The following is a 22,972-nucleotide window of genomic DNA, read 5'->3' on the forward strand; positions in this document are numbered from 1 at the left end:
AGGTTGCCTTACTCTAGGAGGCATCTCACAAAGGCATGTTGACTGAATGGATAAGCTCCTTGAGGGCAGGGCTGGTCTCCTTTTTTTTTTCGTCTGTGTCTTCAGTCCCTTTCAGGTGCTCAGTAAATGCTGGTTGTTTGAATAACTCTGGTTACCCTGAAGAAGAGAGGGCCACCTGCATTTTCCCATTCAAACAGTAACAGTGTAGGTCAGAATGGTGGCTAGCTTCCCAGGCTAGCCCACAAAAGCCATGGCTTCAAGCATTGCTGATGATAAGGCTAAAGAGTGAAAAGGAGAGCGTCATTTGCTCTGCACGAGAACATCCATCCCACGGTCCCCCCAGGAAGGCCAAGGACGCCGTGTCTCCCTCACTTCAATTCAGCCAACACTGCAATCTTTAGCACCTGATGGTGTGTACAAGGCCTGTTGACTGGTGCCGAGGAGTGGACGGGTGACACAAATTCCCATGGAGTATCCCTATTTTACAGATGGGTAAGTGGAGGCTCAGGCTGAGAGGCATACCTATGGCCAGTCAGCCAGCAAGCAAGCAGTTATTAATCACTTTCTGTATGGCAGGCACCGCCAGACTCAGGCAAATCCAATCCCTACCCTCGAGGTGCCCTGCGGCAGGATTTGAACCCCAGGTCTCTTTTGAGAAGTAAGCAGCTAGAATCTGAGCTTGGAGTTTATGGCAGACCTGGAAAGAGAACAGGCTTCCCACTGTTATAGGCGCTAAAGGGACTTGAGAACCCATAGTGTTGGTGTCAAGAGGGCTCTCCGATCCTTCCTTTAAGTTTCCCCATCTGTAAAATGGGGAAATTGGGAAAATGTCAGCTACTGTCATCCTAATCTACTACCCTAATAAAACTTGACAGAAAGAGAAATTGAGGCCCAGAGAAGGTCAGAGGCCGGATTAGAGTTCCCATCTTCAGACTCCCAGGCCAGTGCCCTTTCTTCCTGGATTCTAGGTCATTCCAGACACTGTATGGGGGCAGAAAATCAAGCAATAAAAGTGGGTGGCCTCTGTCCTACTAACACTAACTGGCCTATGTAAAGAGAGAGTGTGCTTTAAGGTCTGTAAAGCGTAATTACAAAAATTGTCAGGGAGTCCTCCATCTGAGATGGGGAAACCGAGGCCCAGAGGGGTGAGGTGTCCACCCAGCTAGTAAGTGTCAGAGGTGGGATGTGGGGTTTGGAAGCCTCCCCTTCCAGATGGCCCAGCTGAGTGACAAATCAGTGGGCTGGCTAGAGTGGAAGTAGGTTCATAGGACAGCAGATCTGGAACTCAGGGGGGCCTCAGAGGCCATGGGTTCCAGCCCTTTTCTTTTAGAGAGGAAGAGACTGAGGCCCAGGGAAGGGGATGAAGATGGCCAAGGTCATCCAGGAGGAGCCAGGGCACCATCCACTGTACCACCCTGCCTGGAAGAGCTGGTTAACCAAGCCAGGAGGAAGAATAGGTCCCAGCTTGGAAGGGTGGACAAGCAGGAAAGGGGAATGGGGTCCAATTGCCTGGCTGGAGCAGCAGCACCTTGAGACAGAAGGCGAGAAGGGAGCTGAGTTCCCTGGCCCGCCCTGCTCAGCCTCCCTCTCCTCTCGTGCCCCTCCCCCCAGCCAGGACTCGTCTCTGGGCTGTCCCCGGCCACCTGGAGCCCCGCCTTCCATTTTCTCCACCAGGACGGGCTCGGTTGGCTTCCTGCAGCCCTGGTGCTCAGGGATATGAATGATTAAGGTTAGTGACCATTTTTTAACTCAATAAAGGTAAAGACAAGCGGTAGTCTGCAGTCCAGAGATATAATTAGTTCCCAGCAGTGGTACTTTCCCGATTCAGCTTCGGAGAGAACAAGACAAGTATGTTATACCCAATTAGCAGGAACATACAGTCAGAGCCTCAATAGGTGAGATAACAAGCTATTTTTATGACTTTTCTTTACAGACTTAGGGGAAAGGAGCTGGGTATCAGGTCTTTATTTCTTTTCATCGGGGAATAATTATTAGTGATCTAAGAATTTTCTGAAGCCAAATGATGCATTTATTAACCCAAACAATGAAGGCTTAGATGCTTCTAAGGCACAGGGCCCCCCCCACCTCCTTCCTGGGGGGAGAGGATCAGAAGGAGTGAGGTGTGGGGGCCCTAGAATCACGCAGCCCTCACTACTGGAGGAAAGTAGCCTCTGAAACTACTGTGCACAAGCGGGGTACTGGGGGTGCACAGGCTCAGTGTCTGCCCTCGAGAGGTTTCCATTCTACCGGGGCAAAGTCAACCCAAGTCAACACTTTATTAAACTGGCACTATGTGGCAGGTATGGTGATAAGTGTTGGGAGTGCTCAATAAAATCAAGAACAGCCCCTGCCTTCCAGGAGCTCACGGTTTAATGGGAGAGACAACCGGGAAACAGCCCTGTACAAACAAGTATAGACAGGATGCACTGGATATAATCCCCAGAAGCAAGGAGCAATCAGGGAAGGCTTTCTGTAGAAGGTGGAACATTAGCTGGCACTTAACAAAATCAGGGAAGCCAGGAGGCAGAGATGAGAAAGGAGAGCGCTTCAGGCCGGGGGGCACAGCCGGTGAAGATGCCCCTAGTGGGGAGATTTAAGTGTCTTGTGGGAGGAACAGCCAGGAGGCCAGATCAAAGAGGAAAGTGTGAAAAGAGGGAAAAGGGAGGAAGGGGAGGGAGCCCAGAGTGCCTCTGCTCCCGCAGACAGAGACTTGATGAGGGAATTAGACAAGGTGGTCTGGGATGGAGGTCCCTTCTAGCCCTAAAATCTATGGTCTTGTTAGCAATATTAAGAATTCACAAAGTGACTTCATCTCGTGAGATGATAGGAGCTGGGCCTATGTGAGAACTACCTGCCAGGTGAGGAAATGCTTTCTATCTTTTTTTTAAGATTTATTTTTAAAGAGGCAGTTGGGGTTAAGTGACTTGCCCAGAGTCACACAGCTAGTGAGTGTTATGTGTCTGAGGCCGGATTTGAACTCAGGTCCTCCTGACTCCAGGGCTGGTGCTCTACCCACTGCACCACCTGGCCGCCCCGAGGAAATGCTTTCTACCAGTGTAATTTGGTGCCTTCTTTGTAGCTGAGAAAGAACATACCCCAGGGCCCCACTGTTCCATGACCCTAGGGGCTGCTCCCCATCCCGCCCTGCCTCTGGTAATATGGATATGATGAACCCATTTTACAGGTGAAGACAGGCAGATTCTGAGAGGTTGAGACAATTTGGTGTGGTGGAAATACAACTGCTAGATGGGAGGTCAGCACGCCAATGTGCCCTCACCAAGTGGGCCTCAGTTTCCAGCATCTGTAGATTCAAGGGTAGAATTCAATGACCTGTAAGGGCCTTTCCATCACAAATTCTGTTTCTGAGATTTCCCTACCTGTGGTTGTGGAGTAGTTAGTAAGTGTCTGAACAAGGATTAGAACCCAGCACCCTGAGTCTTGGGTCCTGCACTCTTTCCAGTGAAGAAGGCAGCTGGGCACTGTGAAAAGAGCAGGGACCCTGGAGAGAGCAGGCCTGGCCTCAAAGCCCTACTTGGACCTGGGTGCTCGTGTGCCCTGGGTGAGACATCTCTGGGGCTCCAGTGTCCTCATCTGTAATATGGTCGAGTTGGACAAGACAGCTTCTCACGAGCTTCAGCTCCAGAGCTGGGAGTGTGCGTGTTGGCAATGAAGTCTCCTCCCTTCCCTCCGCCCAGTGTGTCCACACACACACCACACACACACACACACACACACACACACACACATACACTCCCCTATGTTGTCTGAGAGCTACTCTGATCTGAGGATCTGACTGGAAAGGTAAAGTCTTAATCCCTGCGGCCTCCATACTTCAGGGTTATTCTATTTTTGGCCTTAGTCTCCCCACCTGTGGAATGGAGCCTTAGGCCCTACTTCCCAGGTGTGTTGGCCCAAAGCAGGCTCCTCAGACTGAAGAAGGAGCCCCGCCCCCTCCGTCTCTGCCTGCCCATTCCCGTGTCTCAGGCCGCATCCGCCCAGTTCCTCCGCCTTCTTTGCCTGCTGCTGGGGCTGACGAGGAGGTGAGTGATTAGCTCTCCAAGGACTTGCTCATTACCCTCTCAGGCCTCTGGCAGGGCATCCTCGGCTGGCCAAATCACCCTGACGGATGGCAGCCAAGATGATGGCCAGCCCAGCCCAGCTCCATGGCCACCCAGTGACTCTTGGCAAGGGTTCGGGGGCCTTCTCCACCTCTCATGGGCCCTCCTCCTCTGGGGCTGGGAGCTAGCTTCTTCACCCACCCCCCCCCATTTTCTGTTCCTCTCCTTGTCAGCACCCAAGCTGTACAATCTAATTCCAGATAACTGACAAATCAAGTCATGCAAAGTGGGAATTTAATTGCAAACAGTTTTTATAGATCGTGCCTCCATCTGTGCTACCATATGCAAAAAAAAAAAATCCCAATCTCTCCCTTCCCTCCCCCCACAAGGAAAAAAACCCAATTCCGCTTTGAAAGAAAACCCAGGTTTGGTGCCAAGCTCCCAGAGCCAAGGACCCTGGCCTGAGGTGAACTGGTCTTGCCAGCACCCAGAGCTCCCGGAGCCCAGGGCAGGCCAACCGGTCTCCCCTCGTCAGGGCCCGAGTCTTTGGATTTGGAGCTGGAACAGACCTTAGATAATAAAAATAGCTAACATTTCTAGAACAAGGTTTGCAAAGCGCTGTAAGCTATCTCAACAACTCTGTGAGATAGGGGCTTATATTATCCCCATTTCCCAGCTGACCCTTGGAGAAGTCAAGTGACTGCCCAGGGTCACAGGGCCACATACTCTGTGAGGCCAGATAGGAAATCAGGTCTTCCTGATTCCAGATCTGAAGCAGCCTTACTTACAAACATCTCATTTTCTAAAGAAATGGACAGTGTCTCGCCCAAGGCCGCAAAGCTAGCGAGCAGTAGAGCTGTGGGATTCAAACCCAGGTCCCTTCTCTAGATCCAGGGCTCCTTCCCGGACACCAGAATCCCTTCTCCAGGGCCCACAAGCCTGGGCTTGTATTCCAGCTCTGCCACTAGCTCTGTGGGACCGTGGCCTCCCTGCCCTGCTCCTTCCTCCCTGGGTGACCCAGGGGAGGTCGCTTCTTGGCTCATCTATAAAACAAGGAATGGAAATCCTTGACCTCAGAAGAGAGCTCTGGATCCAGTGAGAATCCAGCTCAGCCACTTATTTGCAGCCTGGGCGACCTTCCAGGAGTCACTTCCCTCAGTTTCCTCATCTGTAAAATGAGGAGATTGAAGAGATGACGTCTGAGAGGTCCCTTTCCAGCTCCAAATCCATAACCCCATAACCTGGGTTCAAAACCAAGGCTCTGTTACTTCCGATACCTGGGACCCGACGTGACTGGGCCTCCGAGGCTCGCTTTTTCACTTCTAAAACAAACACGTTGGCACCGATGACCTTGATCTGCGGGGTCCCTTTCTAGCTATGTCTAGAATCTGGATGGATCAAGGTTCTGGGGTGGATGGGACCTCTGAGGTCGTCTCAGCCCTTTCATTATATAGATGCAGAGAGATGTTAAATGTCTAAGGTCACACCGGAAGCGGGATTTGAACCCGGGTCTTCCTGGCTCCAAATCCTGCAGTCTAGGACACTGCTATGTGTGTCGCGGGGCTCGTCAGAGAAGAGTGCCTAGTGGTCCGGACCGCGGCATCGCGATTCGCGGGCTCTAGGGGCCCAGTGGGGGCTGGGCGCCTGGGCGGTACCTTGTGGGTGTGGCCGAAGCCTGGGGTGCAGAAGGAGCCCGGGGTGATCATCAGCTTCCATTGTAATCATTAAAACGTTAGAAAGGCACGCGCGCTTGAAACTAGTGTCAGACTCTCTGTACTGCTTTGCAAACGCTTACAATTAATGCCAATCAGATCCAGGAAAAAGCCAACTGGAAATCATGTCTGTTTCATCTCATTTGTCAGCTGCTGCCTCTCGGTGTTGTACACTTTCGTACAATTGCTATAAACATAAAGGAAAAACTCCACATTCTCCTGAGCTCCTGTATTGTTCTGTGCTCAGTTTAATTACTCGGCATTCAGCCGCTCATCTGGCCCCCTCGAGCAGGCGGAGAGAGCTGGAGCCCCGCGCCCAGCAGCTGATTCTGGGGCCAAGAGCGCCGGCCCCCTTCTCCGGCTAGAACGAGGCCGGCCCCCTTTGCAAGGCCTGGCCCTCGGCCTGTGGCCGGCTGGCCGCGGTCACCCGCTGGGGAGGGGCCGTGGCGCTGAGAAGGGGAAGAAGAAAGGGAGGGGGGAAGGAAGTCCCAGGCTCTGACATCAGGGCGGTGTGATCTAGGACTGTACGTGTGGAACCCCGAGGGACCTGAGAAGGCCTTCACTTTACAGAGGAGGAAGCTGAGGCACTTTGCACCCTCATCATAGTCTTGAAAACTTTAAAGCCAGGTCTGCGCCAACACACACACACACACACACACACACACACACACACACACACACACACACTGGAGGACAATTTGGAGGAGCCACTGGGTTTCCCATATGTGCCCAAGACATCCATACACTAGGTTAGAGGGAATTCTCCCTTTGCTGAGACGCGTGGCGGCCTGAGACTGGCCGGCTTAACGAGGCGGTTATGAGAAGCACCGCTGGACTCTGGGAGTCTGGGGACCCGTGTAGTAGCTGAGTGATGCTCAGGGGAACCCCGATTCAGCGCCTCCTTCCCCCCGTAAATCGAGGAGGGCAGAGGCATCCAGTCACACCAGGAGTTGAACTCTAGTTTGCCCGTGGGACTTCTGGCCGGGTATCAGTTGCCAAATTTGTAGAATTGGGAAGTTTCTTTCCCCCCACCCAAACGTTGATATAGCATTTAATATGTGGCAGGCACCGAGCTAAGTGCTTCACAGTTATCTTATTTGATTCTCACATCAACCCTGGGAGGTAGAGGTTTACAGGTGAGGAAACCGAGGTAAATAGAGGTCAAGTCCAAGGGCACAACAGCTAGTAAATATCAGAGGTCATGTCTGAGCTCAGGTCTTCCTTACTCCCGGCCCAGCACTCTATCCACTGAGCCACCTCTGATCTCGAAGGCCACCTCTTTCTACTCCTACTTCTCTGTTCTAAGTTCCTTGTTCCCTAGGACATTCTCTAAAGCCCTTCTCCAGACATTCCCTGTTCTAAGGTCCCTCCCAGCCCTGACCTTCCCTGTTCTAAGGTCCCTCCCAGCTCTGAAATTCCGTGTTCTAAGGCCCCTCCCAGTCCTGACAGTCTCTGTTCTGTGTTCCCTTTCAGCTTTCATAATCTGTGTATAGCCCCAAAATAAAACTGTGAGAAAATACCTTTTTCTCCCCAACCCCTTTTCAGAAGAGGTTCACTTGGTGGGGGGGGGGGGGTTGCTGCACACAAGGTCAAACCCTTTTAAAATATATTTCTTAGGCTTGTGTGGCTTTTTGAAATTTTTTTTCGTATTTTATCATGAGGGATGCTTTTCTGGGAGGGTTTGGAGAAAGGAATACAGCAAGAAATTTAGGTGATACAAAACCAAAAAAATATAAATAAGAATTTATTTGTCAAATATAATCTGTGCATGACCCTAAATGCCACCTACAGGGTCAGCGACTGATAGATTGGGAGGGGGGAACTGACCTCGGAGGACAGCAGATTTCTCACCCTCTACCTTTAAAAAAAAATTACTAACTTTTTTTAAAAACCCTACATTTCCCAGTAAAGTCCTTTATCCTCCTCTTCCTCCTCCTCCCAGAGAACTATCCTTTACAGCAAAGAATAAAGGAGAAAGGGAAAACTTTTAGCAAAACTAATCCCGGAAGCATTATCCCACCTCACAACAGCCTGCCCTTGGACCAGTGACTTATGCATCTGCCCTCCTAGATCTGAGATTGGAGGACATCTCCTGCTTCATTCTATACTGATAGTCACCCACCTCTGCAAAGAAGGGGAAAGTGCCTTCTCTTCCTCCCGGACCTCACCTGTTGTAATCAAATGCTCATTTCTTCAACGGCCCAGGGTAAGTGTTAGGAATACAAGGACAAAAAGTGAGAGTGCATTCTACTACTCTGGGGATGGAAGCTCCCTGAGGGCAGAGACTGGTTAATGTTTATTTTGTAACCCAGGCCTTGCACTTTACAAGGCACATAGTAGGCACTTGTCGAATTTGATTGACAGCTTGGAAAATATAAGCAAAGGAACTTACAGATGGATAGAATGCAGAAATTTGGGGAGAGGGTGAAAGCGCTAGTGTAGAAGGGGCCATGGGAGGCTGGCTCCTACCTCCCTTCTTGGGAAGGACTGAGGTGTTGTGCATCGTCCGGAGAGGAGGAACGAGGGGTCTGGAGTCCAAAGACCTGGGTTCAAGTCCTCACCCTTCTCCTCCCTACCGGTGTGACATTTGGCAAGGCCCCACCTCTTTCTGAGACTTTTTCCTCACCAGTAATTTCAAAGGGCTGGATTCAGTGATCTGTGAGATCCCTTCTGGTTCTAGAACCTGTAATCCCAGGTCACGTGGTCTCTCTGGGCTTTAGTTTCCTCCTATGTAAAATGGGAGTATTGGGTTAGATGGACTCCGAGGTCTCTTCCAGCACTAGACCCTATGACCTGGGTTCAAATTCCATTTCTGCTAATTAATTACCAACTAAATGACCCTGGGGATATTGCTTGACCTCTCTGGCTGTCAATCCTTCATCTGTAAAATAAAGGGAAGAGAATGCAATAACCATTTATATAACTCCTGTTACGTGCCGGGCACCATGCTAAGCGCTTTTGTACAAGTATTATCTCAATTAACCCTCACAACAACCCTGGGAGGTAGGTGCTATTATTATCTCCATTTTTCAGCAGGGGAAACTGAGGCAGGCATGATGTGACTTGCCCAGGGTCACACAGCTAGGAAGTGTCTGTGGCTGGAGTTGAACTCCGGGCCCAGCACTCTGTGCACTTAGCCACCAGCTGCCTGTGATTGGATTCCACAGCCTCTGAGGTTCGTTTTAACTCCAAATTTGTCACTCAGTCAGCATCTATTAGACAAGTGACTCGTAGGTAGAGAGTACGTTGCTAATTGCTGACATCTGCTATATCCCAGGATCCTCTTCTCTCCTCCCTGGCCTGCTGAGACCTCGGCTCAGCTGCTAGCAGAAGCCTGTGCATTCATCCCTCTCTAAGAAGCCGCTTTGTCTGCGATGACAGAATATCTGGGATGTCCCCCCCCCTTACCCAGAGTGGCGAGGTTCTGCCCAGGCAGAGCCTGCGCAGCCCCTCTCCTCACGCCCCCAGGCCTGCCTGCCCACCCTGGGGTCGGTCCAGCTTCTCAAAACTTGGAAAGGGTTCTGTGTCTAGAGCTGGGAGATCTTCGGGTCCTCATCTGTCAAATGAGGAGGATAGTGCTGAAGAGGGGAGTTGCAAGACCCAGGTTCAAATCCCACCTCAGGCACTAGCTGTGGTAACCCTGGACAAGTCACGTCACCTGCCACCTGCCTCGATTTCTTCAGCTGTAAAATAGGGGAAATAGCTCCTACCTCCCAAGGCTGTTGTAAAGATCCAATGAGATCTTTTACGTGTAGAAATGCTGGCTATTAGAGATGTATGTGTGTGTAGACACACACACACAATTGCTATAGATGTAGTTATATAAACATACATGTATTATATATGTAAGTATATGTGTATATGTATACATATATAATATACATGTGTGTGTATATATATGTATGTATATGTATATGGTGTTCTGAGGATAGCGCCTTGTACATCTGAAAGCATTGCAGAAAGAATGTGAGTTGTTCAGGCCCAAGGCCAACCTCTCTTCTATCCTGAGCCCCCAGGGAGGGGGCAGGTGGGGCGAGGGGAGGACGGGAGAATCTGTGCCACAGTGGGCCCTGCTTCCCGGATTCCTTGGAAGGGAAAGGAGAATTTCGTGGGCAGGGTGGTGGGCCAGCCTAGCGGCTGGCAGGCAGGGATAGAAGCTTCCAAGTGGCTGCTTCAGCAGCTGCCCACCCTCCTCCCCTCTTTGATTACCCGGCCCTCCCCAGCACTGTGAAAAGAACCATCTTCCCCAGAGAATAGGGTCTCCTGAGGCCACGACAACAGGCCAAGTGTGGGAGGAGGGAGGTCGAGAGACACGGGGGCTTTTGTATTTGCTCATCTCAGGCTGGGCGGAGGGGAGTAGGGAGCCTGGCTGACCCCGGCAGCCGCATCCCACCCCAGTGACAAATGGGCCCAGCTTAGGGTAGAACAGAGCTTTTCTTTGTCCTGCTGGAGAGGAGGGGAAGGGAAGGGAAGGAAGACCCTGCCTGGCCAGGCAGGGCTAGATGGGCCTGCCACAAATGTGCCCAGGGGAGGCGTGGGGGCTCTTGAACCATCCTGTCCCATGGTCCTCGATGGCATAGCATTATTAAGGATAGGGCTGGGGGCAGGGGGGTGACTTATGCCAGCTGCTGCCCTGATTTGCCACAGGGGACCAGATTCATTCACCAGACAATGTCGAGGGAAGGGTCTCACTGCCCCGATGACCCTTTGGACTTACCAGGCCTCACAGCCTTGTCCCTGTCTTTTCTCTTTCCACCTGAAACCAGGCCCAGAATGTGATAGGCAAATTCCAACCACCCATTTGTTGGAAGGGTTTACTTCCTGTCTCCCTCGTAAGGTTCAGCCTTCATCTCCTGGTCCTCAGTAGCCTCCCCTGACCCTCCACCCTTCCTTCCCCCTCACATGAACCCCTAGGTAGGCCCCAGTGCTCCGAGCCCCTATCCTTCACTTCTCCTTTTTCCTCCTGAATCTTCCATCTTCTCAGGACTGCTCCAAGGGCCCTGGGGACCTATAAGAAGCTTGGCCTATCCTTCCCAGAGAAGAAAGCTGCCCTGCAGCCCCAGGGTGGACAAACAAAAGGAGCCTAGACCTAGAGGCAGGACACTGGTGGCCACTGTCTCAGCATGGGACCCTCCTTAGACACGTGGCACTCTTGTCCCTTCTACTGGAAGACAGGGATGATCGTAAGCTGCCCTACCTAAGAGGGAAAGAGCTAGCATTTGGAGGAGGAGGCTCTGGGTGTGGATCCCACTTTTCCTACACCTCCTGTTCTATGGTCCCTTCTAGCTCTGACTGATATCCCCTGTTCTGAGGCCCCTCTCAGCTCCGACATTTCCTCTTCTAAGGCCCCTCCCCCAGCTCTGATGCTCTCTGTTCCTAGGCCTCTCCTAACTCTGACATCCCCTGTTCTGAGGCCCCTCCAGATCTGACATCCCCTGTTCTAAGACCTCTCACAGCTCTTGACATCCCCTCTTGTATGTTCTAAGGACTCTTCCTGCTCTGGCATTCTAAGTTCTAGAATCCCCTTTCCCTCTCTGACTTTCCATGAGTCTGTGAATGTATGTTAAACAGTGAGGGGAGCTGAGAAGGAATTTGAAAATCCTCTTCCCCAGGATTCCCAGGGAGAAGTCTTTCCTTAGGCCTTCATACCCCTTCTCCCCCAGGAGCCCCATCACTGTGGGAGACAAACTCATTCAGAGGAAAGGACACTGGATTCGGAATCAGAAGACCCTAGTCCAATGCTGGGCTCTGGTCTTGCTATCCATGTGACCTTGGCCAACACCCTCGACCGTTCTGGCATCAGTGTCCCCCTCTATGGAGGAATGAGGAGGTTTGGCTAAATGGGCTCCAGGGCCCTCTTTGCTCCTGGGATCTGTCTCAATTCATGATTTGAAGCTGAGAGGACTGCAGACCCAGGAGAGAGGCCTCTGGGACAAGGCTTGGTTTTCTGTGACCCAGCCATTCCTGTGGGCCTGAGGCCTGCCCGGTCCCCACCCCCTTGGGGCCTGCACGGGCCCCTGGAAGCTATTCCTGCACTTCTAATTACAGCCCCCAAGCATCGCCACCACCAGAGCCGCCAAGGAAGGAATTCAGCGAGGAGCACACCACCCAAATAACTATAATCAGCAGCTTCTCAGAGACTTCAAACTCACCCAATTATCCTGGAAGGGGGAAAAAAAGGAAAACAAATTAACATGTTTGCATAGAGCTGCTGTGGTAACACACACACACACACACACACACACACACACACACACACACACACACACACACACACACACACACACACACACACACACACGCTCCCATACCCCAGCGGTCGTGACTCCGCTGTCATTCCACGTGCTGAGCCCCAGCCTGCCCCTCTCCCCACAGCCTGGCCTGATTGAGAAATAATGACCATTGTCTGCTGGCCCTCGGTAGCTGGCTGGGAATGTCAGAGCTTGGAGGGGCCTTAGAACAGGGAATGTCAGAGCAGGAGAGGCCTTAGAAAAGGGCTTTAGAACAGGGGATGTTAGAACTGGGAAAGAGCTTAGCACACAGCTTATATCAGCTAGGAAGATCCGGAGAACAGAGACCTAGACCGCTTAGAGCCGCTCAGGAGTGAATGAGGTAACTCAGGAGGGAGGGTGCTCTCACCTCACATCATTGGGGATGTTGTCCAGGGAATCTGTGTTTAAGAACAGGCTAGATGAGCTCTCGGAGCCCCTTCTAGCTCTGATATTCTGCGTTCTACGGTCAAAGGCTGTTTTCAGCTGTTACAGTCTTTGACAGGCACTGGGGAAAGATTGCTGAACCTGGTGTCAAGAGACTTGGGTTCAGATCTTGATCACGAGCAAGTCTAATAAACATTTCAGGACCACAGTTTCTTTATCTGTAAAATAGGATGAATATTTGCACAACCTCACTTGCTGAATTGTAAGCAAAGCACTTTTCCTAGAAAGGTGATGGTGCAGTGGATAGAGCTCTGGGCTTAGAGTCAAGAAGATCTGGGTTCCAATTTGGACTCAGACACTTACTAGCTGTGTGACCCTGGGCAAGTCACTGACCTTTCCTTCCATTTTCTCATCTGTAAAATTGGAATGATAACAGTACCTACTTTCAGGGCTGTTGGGAGGGTCAAATGAGATAGCATGTGTAAAGCACTTCGCAAACCTTGACGTACCAATGCACTTAGCTATTATTATCTTCTGGTACACTGAGGTCTCCTTAACGCTGGCATTTCGTGTTCTTTATTCCAAGGTCATTTTCTGCCCTGACATTCCCAGTTCTAAGTTCTCTCCCATCCCTGACATTCCCAGTTCTGAGGCCCCTCCCAGCTCTGACATTCCCAGTTCTCAGGCCCCTCCCAGCTCTGACATCCTCTGTTCTCAGGCCCCTCCTAGCTCTGACATTCTGTAGCTAATCAGTGGGTGCATTCCAGTCTACAATGGAAATCTTCCTCCCTGGTTCCAGTCCCTCTGAGGAGCATGGCTGATTTGGCAACAGGGTCCTTCCCACCCCCAGCTAGGCCCAGTGAGTCTTTTTAAAATACCTTAGTGTTATCTTTTATTTTTATGTCACCTTCATTTCCAAATATATCCCAGAATCTCTGCCCAGACCCATAACTCATAACAAAGAATTAAAAAAGAAAGACTGAAATAAGTTGGCAAAATGAGCTGACGCATCCGCTGAGTCTGACGGTATGGGTCATGTTGCACACCCATAGGCCCCGGAAGGTGCCAGGCGCGTGCTTTCTCACCGAGGCTTTGGGGCCAAGCTTGGCTACTGTTAGCTGGTCCATCTTTCCAGGCTCCTGTCTGCAGAGGCCAGGCAGGGCCTGGGAGATGCCCATCCTTACCCTGGGTAAGCTCAGACCCCATAAGAACGCGGCGGCAGCGACAGGTGCTGCGTTGGCTTTGGACTGGGAGGCTGAGATTTGGTCTAGGGGAGCCCAGCTGGCTTGGGATCACTGCCTCTGCTCTAACATCCTGCCACACCCCCTCTGGCCCCCCCATAGTCAGTAACCCCGTGATCCCCCTGCCTCCACAGCTGCCTCTCAGAACCCAGCCTCCCTTGGGCAGGGAAGGGTCCTCTCATTCCAGCTGCTGTGCGTCTTCAGGTTTCGCCAGAGCCGTTGGGTATCATCCCAGAGTCTCGGCTTTCAGGGTCACTTCAGATGCCGCTCCCCCAGGAGCTCCAGAGGCAGCTGTGCCAGGCTGGGCGCAGGATGTGGGGGAACCAGGGCTTCGTTCAGCAGAGGGCGGGACTGGGGCACTCAGTACACAGCCTGTTTCAGTGCCAGGGACCCTGAGCTCTGTGTTCCCACAGACCTGGAGATGGAGGGATCCAGTTCAATCCCCTCATTTTCCAGAAGAGGAAACAGGCCCATGAAGGGGGAGGAAGGCCCAACGCCTTCACTTCCCATCGCCATCTCTACGCTGGAGAGCGCCTTGCCTGGAAGTGACTTGTCCTCACTCCCTCCCCTCTGCCTCTTGATCTAAGTGACATCCTCCAACACTCAGCTCCCCCTTCTGCAGGAGGCCTTGCCCAGTCCCCCAGCTGCTAATATCTTCCCATCTCAGGTCACCTCTTCCTATAAATCTTGTAGGGACCTAAAATTCACATGTTGTTGGTGCACTCTCCGAGGGCAAAGATGTGTCTCCCTTCCTTTTCATTCCCCAGTACTTCACACGGTGCCTGACTCATAACAAGGACTTAATAAATGCTGTTGGTGGTGAGTTTAGTGGCTGAGCTACCTAGCATTCAATGTCATGACCGGTTTGGGGGGAGGGACAAGACAAGTGGGGTGTGGCATCATCTCTGGGTATAAGAAATTTGTCTGAGGAGGGGATGATGCTGTCTTGAGGAGGATTCGGGGGTTGTCCTTCTGTCTTTGGAGGTAGGTATGAGCCCTCACCTCTGAGCTCCTGGTGAAGTACTGGTAAGTCTGTGTAGAATACACGAGGCATTTATTAAGTGCTTGGCACTAGCTGAGCACAATCCCTGCCCTCGGGGCATTTGGATTCTAATGGGGGAAGAAACCATCTGAAGGGGAACTGGGGGACCTTGGGAAGGGCCCTAATGCTGGTCCAGATCCACCTGTGTCTCTCAGTCATTTCCCATTTCTCCTAATCAACGGCGGCATGTTTTTCAGAGACGACGCTTGAGCTGTTTTAATTCCATGACTGTCTCATCCTCTCCCCTCACTCTTCTGATTCTTCTCTGATTGTTCACGTGTGTGTCTCATCTCCTCTGCTCTCCCTGAGGTCAGGGATGAACCAAGTCTTCTGTTTCTCTGTACGGGCAAATCTCCCCCCCCCCCCCCCCGTATTGCCACTCAAATTCCACTCAACGTCCCAGAAATGCTGAGTGGCCCTTGGCCAACTTAGAATACTGGTAGACCTTATTGTTCTGCATATAGGTGGTATATTTTCCTCAAAATCTGGCTCATCGAAAACCTGAGTGTGCCTTCTAATCCATGTTGGGATTTTTTATAGTATGCCTTTATATATATATATTTTTTTTCTTCCTTTCAAAACGATCTCATTTTAAGCATCATGGCCTATATTTGGAATAATACCATAATTACACAGCTTCTCCCCCTTCCCACCCCCCATCCCTCTTCAAGCCCAGGATTTATCTTGCCAATGACTGTCCAAATTATGTTAAAGGAACCATAGTCTTAACACATTAGCTCCCTGGAAATTCCCTAGTGTGAATGCCTGAATCCACCTTATCCATCCCAGGGCCTAAATGCAGTTGGCATGGCCTGAAGACTTCCTTGGCCCTCCAAGGCCCTAGGGTTTCCAGCGTCTTCACCTGAGGGGGGAGCCCCCAAAGCCTCCCAGCTGCTTGGGGCTGTTTCTTTGTTGTACGCTTGGGAAGGGGGTGGCAACCCCATTGTTATGTACACATCTGATCCCTTATTTTCCACATCAGATCATTTGTAACCGTCACTAGGCAATTTAGACCTGTCTCTGATTCAATTTTCTCTTTGTGCAGTCACTCCCAGTTTTTTTCTGTTCAGGGCTGATTTTAAAGGCTTCCCATCTTCTGGGCCCCTGCTCAGACTCCCAGAAGGCCAGTTGTACATTGTATACATATCCATATTTTATGTGTGTGAGCACACACACACACACACACACACACACACGAGCATCTTCCTGAGAACAGGCTATGCCATAAGATGGTCTATGGCTCTTCCCATAGCGGGGAAGGCATTGCTTTTTCTGCCTTCTCATCCCACCCCCCACCCTCAGCCAATCCAGCCAGATCCCCCACACCATTGCTTGCTAGGCTGGATTCAGAGAACGTCCGGGCTGGGAGAGGCCTTAGCACCTAGGATGGGAGGGACGTTAGAACACAGACCATTGGAACCTTAGAGCATAGAATGTCAGAGTTGGGAGGGGCCTTGGGCCCCCTCCTTTTCCAGTGGCCCCCATGAGGGTATTTGGAGTCAGAAGAGACCTCGCTCCTCTACTGATCAGTTGGGTGATCAGCTCTCTGGGTCTCCGGTTTCTCATCTGTAAAATGGGAATTATAATGTTTGTGCTGTCTGTCTGAAGAGGTTGTCCTGAGGATAACTTAAGATAACATCAGTGATCAAGGAAACATCTGTGTAAGACAATTTGTAGATTGGAGGCCTGATGTTTGCCCATAGGAACGCTGAACAAATGTGTGCTTTATTGATTGGACTGAAGGTTAGCTGTTTTTATTTACAGGTGAGGAAACTGAGGCCTCATGAGGGGAAGGGTCTTGCTCAAGGCCACAAAATTTATTATATATTGGGGGGACGGAGGGGACAGTGTGGGATTTAGAGTGCTGGGAACTGAGTTAAAATCTTCCTTCTGCCTCTTACTATGATTGTGACTTTGAGTGTCTCGGAGATCAGACGACCTGGGTTCAAATTCTGCCTGTTGCTGTGTGTATGACCTTGGGCCAGACATGTAACCCACTCCCTGGGCCTCTGCTTTCTCATCTCCAAAATGTCTTTGTTGTAATGTAAGATAAGGGAGCTGGACTCAATACCCCCTGAGGTCTCTTCCAGAGCTGAGTCTGTACCCGTAGGGATCCTAAGATCTGTCATCTGTCACGGAGGGATCAGGTTTGTCTCACCCGGCCTCAAAGGGCAGACCCAGGAACTCTAGGTCGGAGCTGCCAAGGGGCCAGTTTGGGCTGGAGGGGAAGAAAAGCTTGGTTATCGTCAGAAGGGGGGGGCAGTAGGCTGCCTGGAGCAGGGATGAGCTCCCTGTCCATGGAGGTCTTCAGGCAGTATCTGGAAGCCCACTGGTTAGGGATGCTGTGTAGGTACAAGTTGGAGGTGCTCCAGATGGCCCCTGAGGGCTCTGATTCTAGTCCTCAGTCTCCCGCCTCCTGCTCTCAGTTGGTGAGGCTTTGAGCTGTGGCACCTTGAAGCTGAGAACTGCCCTCAGGGGGTTACGGGCCTGCCATACGTGGGAAAAGGTTGAGTCACAGCCCTGGGAGAAGCGCGGGAGCTAACAGGCCAGGCAGGGTTCCTCCCAGGGCCGGGAAACCAGGGTTCTTACACCCTGACTCCCTTAGGAACCTCCCATGGGCAGCCAGAGAAAGCAGGGAATTTTATTTCCCCAGCTCTCTAAGCATTCATTACCAGAGATCTTATGCTTCCTGCCCGTAGGCAGAGTTGGACTGAATGACCTTTGCAGTTAGAAATCCATGGTTTTCCAGCACGCCTCCCCCAGTGGGGGCAGATTCAAGCTGCCCATTAGTTACCTGCTGCTGACATGAAGTGGGATGGGGGAGAGGGGTGGATCACCTCTGCCTAACCAACGGTTGGCACCTCAAGATCACCCCAGGGGAGGAGCCCCCACCTGTCCCCGGAGCCAATGTCATCGGGACGTGGCACTTAGGAAAGGAATCATTGCTGGCATTAACCTTTATGAGTCAGCCCTGGGGGGCTGGGAGAGAGGGAGGGAGGGAGGCCTGGAGGTAGCTGTCTCTGGGGAGGGAGACCACAGGGAGAGAGGGGGAGAAATCTCCTCGGCAGCGTTTCCTTCCCCCACCCCCCCAACAGCAAGGCCTTCCTTTTGACTTGGTAAGTCAAGTTGACTTCAAAAGAGTTTTCAAAGTCAGTCCCCTGGGCTTGGGGAGGAGGTGTCTCCTGGAGCTTGTTAGGGGCTCTGTAATTAAAGAGTGGGAGGAGTCAACCAAAGACAAAGCCAGAGCCAGAAGCCCCAGCCAGGTCCCTGGTTAATTGAGATCTCGGGCCAGCATGGCCTCTCCGAGGGAGGGGGGAGGGGGTCAGGGAGGGAGAAGGAGAGCCCCCTGCTGCCGTCCCTCTGGGCACTGGAGGGGGCTGGATGGGGCAGCCTCCTGCTCCTGCATGCTGGGATGAGAGCAGGCTAGTGAACTGCAGAATCTTGCAAGAAGGGGGAAGAAGAGACTTTCTTCTCTCTAGCCAGGGATTGCACTAGGAGATGGCCTCTGAGGCTGGCTCTCTGGGTCTCTGTCCTGCATTCTGTTTTAAGGATGTTCTCTATTCCAAGGGCCCTCCGGGCATTTGTCATCAGACGACCAAAGTTCAAATTTGACCTTTGACAGTAGTTACTCTCTGGGTGTCCTTGGGCCTCAGTTTCCTCATTTGTAAAATCAGGGAGTTGGACTCAGTGACCTCTGAATCTATGATCATACCCCCAGTGGCAGAGCCACAATGTGGATCCCTTCTGGAGCTGGCCAAAAGCGAGATGAGGGTGCTGGGTAACCAGCCTTGAGGATTCTTGCTCAGACGCTGGCTTGGCTACAGGCCCTTTGTGATGATGTGATTTTGAGGCCCTGTGGGCTCATTCCATGACTTATCCAAAGGCTCGCCGCAGCTAATAAGAAGTACAATTCTGATCAAACCCAGCTTCTCCGTACTCTTCCTAACCATGACCAGGGGCAAGTGACTTGGCCTTCCTGGCTTTAGTTTCCTCATCTGTAAAATGAGTGTTGGGGATCTCTGACGTGCCTTCTGGGTCTAACTAATACTTGACCAGGAGGTTAGGGAGAAGGGCAGGTGCGAGTAGGAGATGGGAGGAAGGGGGACAACGAGGAATGTTTTGTCATCCCCTCCCCTGTCCCCCGGGACTCCCCTCCTGAGTCTGCCCACATCTGGAGCTGGAAAATATCCCCTTTTCTTCTCATGGTGCTCCTCTGCCCTGACAACCCAGGCTCCCATTTTCATCAGGACCAACATCGTGGGTGCCACTCAGAGATTGGTGGACTTTAAAGATCAGGAGAGAGGGGTTAAGGAAAATTGCCCCTGCTGCTTCTATGCTAATGTAATCTCTAACCAGATCTGCGGAGCCCCGCAGCTCAAATTGCTTTTTAGATTAACATTTAATTATTAACAGGGTGCCCTGAAAGGCCTGGGGCTCAGAACAGGGAAGGGGGAAGGGAGCAGGGAGGGGGAGGCGAAGGCAAAGGAGGGGGGGCAGGAAGGGAGAGCAGAAGCTCTCCAGGAAGAGAGGGAAGGCTGGTCTGGCCCTTGATTTTTATGGGAGCCCCTTGGCAAGGTGTCTGCCCAACTCGGGCTCCAGGTTGGATTTTATGCTTTCTCATAATTTACCAAGGAGTGACCTTTCCTGTTCTGTATTAACTCATTCTGCCACAGGCAGCCACCTCTGCTAATTGACTCACTTGCCCTCTGGATTTGGGGAGGGGGAGGGGGGACCTACTGTCCAGGGCAGCCTGGCTGACCAGGGGTCGCTGCTGCCGCCTCAAGCATCTCACAGACCCTTCATAGGTGGCTAGGTGGCTTGGTGGATAGAGAGCCCTGGTCTAAGTTCAAATCCAGCTTCAGACCCTGGCTCGCTGTCACTTGACCTCTGTCTGCCTCTTTCCTCATCTGTAAAAAGGGCAGAATGATTATCTATCTATCTATCTATATCTATCTATATCTGTATTCATTTAGGGCCAAGAAAAAGGAACTGGGGCTGTGTTGGCTTCTTTCTAATATGACAGATTGCTGGGTAAGGGCTTGACAGACTGCTAGCTGACTGTACAGCCTCTGATGTGGGCAGAGCACATTCTGGACGTCCCATCTGATCCTCACAGCAGCCCTGGGGAGGAGGAGAGCGGTCCTAGTATTGTTCCCGTTTTACAGGTGAGGACACTGAGCCTGGGACAGGTGAAGGGAGCTGCCCAGCTGGGATCTGATGCAAGGCTGCCTCTAGAATACGCCAGGCATAAAACAAAGCAGTCCCTGATCTCACAAAGTCTCCCTGACCTACCCCAGCACATTCTGGGACAACCGTAGGATATTTGTCCATGGTAGATTATAAGCTCCTTGCGGGCAGGGACTTGGTCATTTTGAAAGCTGTGTCCCCACTGTTGCTCCAAGTGTTCCACGCGCAGGAAGCCCTCAATGCATGTGTGTTTAATTGAGGGAAGCAACAGGGTGTATTATAGGAGCTCAGGTCAGAAGACCTGCGTTCAAATCCTAACTCTTATTATCTGTTCTACCTTAGACCACCACTGGGCCTCAGTTTGCTTCTCAATATGATGAAGGGATTGGGAGATAGGCTCCACAGAAGGATCTGGGTTCAAATCCCACCTCTGGTCCTGGTCACCTCAAGTTTCTCGCCTCTCTGGACCATCCTCCATTCCGCCGTGGACCCTGACATTCTTCTCCCCCATTTCAGCCTCTCCCTATGACCTCCAGGATCAAACAGAAAACCCTCTGGCTCTTAAAGCCCTTCCTACTTTGGTCCCTCAAAACCTGTCCTGTGTTGTTCTGCCTTCCTCACTCCTCCCTCTTCTGCAGCCCGGCGGCGCTGGCTTGGCCTCCTCGGTCTCAACACCCACCATTTTCCCTGGCGGTCCTCCAGGCTGCCCTGGCTGCCCTCACGGTCACCTACAGCCCGCCCCTTCCACAAGAAGCGTGACCCAGTCTCAGTGCCTTCCCTCAGTCAGTTATCTCCAATTTACCTGCATAGATCTTGTATTACATATTTTTCTCACGTTGTCTGCCCCCTTGGTCCGTGGGCTCCATGCACAGGGACCACCCTTTGTAAACCCAGTGCTTAGCATGGTGCCCAGCGTGTAGTAGGCCCTTAGTAAATGTTTGTTGACTCGACACCTTAAAGGGCATCATCTGAAGAATGAGAGGGTCAGACTTATTTATCCTTAGACCTTCTATCTCTGGGTCTATAATCCTATGGATGGAATTAGCTAATGACAATTTAATGATTTTATTTTTCTGGTTCTCATGTCATATAGTTTTTTCATCTTTAAAAATGAAAGGGTTGGAACAGATGACCTCTGAGTTCAGCCACCTTCCGCCTCCAAATCTCTTGACACTCAACTTGAAGCCCCAGGACTACAGGACTACAAGCACTTTATTAAGCACCTACTGTGTGCTAGGTCCTGTGCTGAGCCCCGGGCTGTCTACCAACTTATGTTCTAAGGGGGGGGGAGGGCGGGGAACCATTCTCTGTGCCTGCTGTCTCCCCATTAGAATATAAACTTTTAGAAAATTGGGATTATTTCATTCTTTGCATTTGTATTCATGGTGCCTGGCACACAGTAGGCACTTAATAAATGCTTATTAATCAGAGAGACAGAGAGAGATCTGAGTAGCCACCATTTGGATGGAGCATTGCTTTTTATGGGGATTTGGTCAATGTTTTACTTAATGTGTGATAAGAAGAGCCCTTATCAATACCCCTCATTTCTCATCTGTCTGGCATGACTTGGGTGTATCCTTTGTGGAAAAGCAGGGAGAGTGACCCTTTATTTATATGCTCATGGCGCTAGAATTAGGAGAGATCTTGGAGGCCTCCCAGCTCCAGGAAACTGTGGTCCATAAGCGTCTAACAGTATCAGCCAGTCCCACCCCCTTCCTTCTTCATCTTACTGGGAAAAGCTGAGGCCTCACCAGGGCAATTGTTTGTCCAAGGTCACACGGTTAAGATTATCATTGCTCTCCAGCCATGAACTCCTGCTCTCCTGGGATGGTCTGGAAGAATCTGCCCCCTCTTTTTTTCCTTGTTCTCATCTTTCTACCCCTTCCCAAAACCCCTGATTCAGAGACCATCAGACTTGGCTAAGGCCAGCAGGTGTTGGCTACAGTTAGAATGGGTTTATGCTTGGGAGAGAAGCTTCTGTTTCTTTTCTTGTTTTTTTTTTCCTTGCTTGTCCCCCTCCCCATGGGGATCAGATTAACCCCGGGCAGGAAGCTGGTCTCTAGCCAGACCTGTCTTTGATGGGGGCCCCACTCTCCAGGGGGCCCCCTCCCAGCAGCCCTGGAGCTGACCAGGGGGCAGGGGAAGATGACAAATAGAGGCTGGGACTAACCCACAGATTTCCCCCTAGTCTTTTAATAAAAAAAATCCAGGCTGCAGGCTTCCACCGTCCATCTTTTATTCATTGTTCTCTCAAGGCAAGCCGGGTAAACTCAATTCATTCTCAGACTTTGAAAGTTCTTTCTTTTCTCTCTCTCTCTCTTCTCCCCCTCCTGTCACATTTTCCTTTATCTAAATCCTAGGCTCTGAAAGGGTCTATCGACAGCTGCGGAGGAGTTATCTGGCAGAGGAGACCTTCGCTGAGGCACAGGCCTTAGATAAGGGGCCTTATCGGCCCCTGATGTCAGAGAAGGTGCCAGAGCATTCTATCACTGCGGCTTTAGACGTCCCCCCCTTTTTTTTTTTTTTATTAAAGTCACAAAGACCTTGGGCTTATAAATAGTCCGATTTGGAGATACGGTTTCAAAATTAGCAGCAGCTTCCCAGGGCAATCCTGTCCCCTGGGATTAAGAAGGGGCAAGCACTGACTGATGGGGGCCCTCCTTGGGCTTAGGGGGAGAGGATCTGATGGGGGGCTAGGTTTCCCAGAGAGCATTGGGGTGGGCTTGGAGAGAGACAACGGCAGCAGATAAACCTCATGCCCAGACCCAGGCTCGTTGTTGAAATAGCCATGTGACCTTGGGCAAGAGGAAAAGCTAGAGTACATGGAAACTGGGTATTTGGGTTCAAATCCCACCTGGCCCCTTGTGACCCCTATGACCTTGAGCAAATCACATCCTCTGTTGAGCCCAGTTTCCTCCCCAGTAAAATGGAGGAGGGGGTCCCTCAGCTCTGAGTGTCGCTCTGATCAGTCTAACCCATTTCTCCTCACCTATACAATGAAAGGGGTGGGCAATGTGGCCCCTGAAGACCCTGCCAGCTTTAAAGCTGTGGTTCCAGTCACCTTCTAAGCCTCAGT

General features: G+C 51.4%; 1 protein-coding gene and 1 long non-coding RNA gene across 2 annotated transcripts in view; both read left to right on the forward strand.

The window, feature by feature from the left end:
• FAM222A (family with sequence similarity 222 member A) overlaps window positions 1–22,972 on the forward strand; it is a 78,856-nt gene that overhangs the window by 11,303 nt on the left and 44,581 nt on the right. The gene's annotated exons all lie outside the window — the stretch shown is intronic.
• LOC144456729 (uncharacterized) lies at window positions 17,738–21,171 on the forward strand. The gene is made up of 3 exons (XR_013485767.1): window positions 17,738–17,825; window positions 19,683–19,874; window positions 20,239–21,171. It is a non-coding gene; the product is annotated as an uncharacterized LOC144456729 (long non-coding RNA).

Source organism: Phascolarctos cinereus, unplaced genomic scaffold (genome assembly GCF_003287225.1).
Source record: "Phascolarctos cinereus isolate Bilbo 61053 unplaced genomic scaffold, phaCin_HiC Scaffold_4;HRSCAF=312, whole genome shotgun sequence".
Lineage (NCBI taxonomy): Eukaryota > Metazoa > Chordata > Mammalia > Diprotodontia > Phascolarctidae > Phascolarctos > Phascolarctos cinereus.